The sequence below is a fragment of the Schistocerca serialis genome, chromosome 1 (genome assembly GCF_023864345.2).
Source record: "Schistocerca serialis cubense isolate TAMUIC-IGC-003099 chromosome 1, iqSchSeri2.2, whole genome shotgun sequence".
Taxonomy (NCBI): domain Eukaryota; kingdom Metazoa; phylum Arthropoda; class Insecta; order Orthoptera; family Acrididae; genus Schistocerca; species Schistocerca serialis.
The window spans coordinates 1082796183-1082798822 of record NC_064638.1 but is presented as its reverse complement, the minus strand read 5'-3'; positions in this window follow the sequence as shown (position 1 = coordinate 1082798822).

Genomic DNA, 2640 nt, shown 5'->3' with positions numbered 1-2640 from the left:
CACCCAAGCATGTGGTAAACTTCGAGCCAATGTGACATTTGTTGTACACCCATACGTCATTGTAGTTTTAATGACAAGCAGTGTGTACTGCGAAGTGTGACGAAATGGTTACGAAACACTGGGTTCGTAGTTCTGAAGCAGCGAGGCTAGAATACTTGACTAGATAATTTCGTATTGACGAGTTCTCCAGATAATTGCCAATGAATTAAAAAACAGCTCCACCATGTGTACCGCACCTGTTTCCTTTTGTTTGTGACATTGACCAAGCCGGTTGACAATGCACGCGAGAAACCCTGTTGCCACTTTATACACTTGGTCTACCAAGTAGAAATAGTTTTTAAGATTACTCTCAACTGTAAGTTTTAATGGTTTGTATAACTATCACTTTCAATCATTATGAATTTTCCTCTGCATAGATGTCATCAACTTCTGCATTATAACTCTAGACCAAAAACTTCGTAAACTGTGGCCTCGTTGCTGGACAACCAAAGACAAGTTACAGATTTTAAAAACTTTCGAATTTCCCTTACTAACTTCAAATTGTTCTTAAGCCACAAGGCTTTCTAGGATAGAGTATGAGCGACTTAGCAGTAAAAGCTTTCAGAAGACCTCTAATCTGACAAAGACAGAGCATAGTTCAACAACTGCTACCTCAAATCCCTCACTATCAGTGTGCCTTTCAGAGCATGGTCACTGCCGAAACGAACGATTTTATGTATATTTTATAATCTAGGACTCATTTTACATGTTTCTTAACCTCTTGGTTAAGGAGTTTCACGTAGTAATCACCACTTGTCACACTTTGCATAGCAAATAAGAAGAAGAAACCGGTTGGATCCGAGATAAAACTATCCAAATCTTTCTTTTGGATTAGATAGATGTAGCCTTTTCTTTTTTTTTCTCCGGAGACACCAGCTTATACCTATAGATTGCCTACTGACGACGTTTTGACAGCTATCCCCAGATGTGAAACCAATCGACAAAAAACCGCGAGTAATGAGTATAATGGGTAGGGGCACTATGAATATAGTGCGGGACACTAAGTTGGGAATGTGGGTCTTACGGGAGGCGTAGAGGTAAGTCCCTGCAGACACACTATCCTCTGTGTTCTTGCTTGCTCAGATAGATAGAGCGTTTGCCATGTAAGCAGGAGATCCCGGGTTCGGGTCCCGGTCGGGGCACTCATTTTCAAATGTCCCCGTTGGCGTATATCAACGACTGTAGGCAACTAGGGGTAATCATTTCATTGTAATATATTATTCTTTCTTTTCATACGCCCACAGCGTCATTTGTCCCATATACGTTCCATCGTTAATCATGAAATATAACGTTTGCATCAGTGATTGTATCTTCGCAAGTTGAGATGCAATTTTTAACACCAAAAAACAGTGAATTATGTGACGGAATGGATTCCAGGGTATCCATTTGAACGAAAAACAAACAGGACTATTTTACAACGCAAAATCAGTTCGCAGCTCTGTTTCTGTAATTTCTGTAATGAAAGGAAGTTTAAACAGCTGTAATTGTACATAACATCAAATACATGTATTTATGGTGTGAGCACGGAATATTTGGGCATTCAAATGCTAACTTTCAGAAGATCTTGACTTCGAGTGCTGATGAAGGTAATTTTACAATGACAGCACTTCTGATGTCATGTCGTAACAAGCCGTAAGTGATGCTTTCGACACTTCTTCTTAAAAATGGTGGAGGAAATTTAGAAAAATTTCAGAAAGTTTAAAATGGCAAGTCATTCAAACTTCTATTGCGTTTCTCTCTGCCAATGACAGTTATACGCACTCACAAAGACAAAAACACAGTCATGACGTCTTACTACCTTCATCTTACGAAGATTACTATCACTCAAAACACGTAAGTGGAGGAACAACATAATCAACAGGCTGCTCATACCTTAAAAGGATTAAAAGGTAAGTGTCATAATATTAGATGATGATTTTTTTATTAAAGGTCTAGCAAATAACTAACTTAATTTACAAATAGTTGAATCCAAAAGTGAGGCACTACATGTTCAAGACACTCACCACGGCACTCCACGGACACACGACAAGTCATGCTGTTTCTGTAATGCTCTTGCCTATCCTCCGGGTCATCATAATCTGCCCTGGGTCAAATTCAGGTAGACTGCGCTCCTTCCCCATTTTACACACAGGCAGCAAGCTTAAGATAATACATGGACCGTACGTGTTTCCGACTAACTGTCATTCTTCGCCATGTGAGGCTGCTAACCCCTGGATGGATTTATGTCGATAGTAGGTCGGTGATCATAATGTTTTGGCTTCCCAGTGTATGTAATTATTGTGTTACATAATTTTCCAGATATGTTAACATGTTGCACTTTTTAGTTGCTCCCTTATCGTTAGGTAAGAAATTGCCATTTATGATATGGTTTCTCGTTGTTCCACTTGTATCGTCCTGGAGTACCACTACGTTGTACAGTGTATACCACAGGACCCGATTTTCGGCGTTTTCGAGCACATTTTCCGTGAACACTCGACCTTCATTGTGTGTAATTTGTATGTTTTTACACCATATAGTGTTACCAGCTGTTGTTTGTTTCTCCGTCGTCTTGTGTTTATGTTGTGGTGTCGGAACGGATTATGGTTTTCGTTTCTTTGTCAT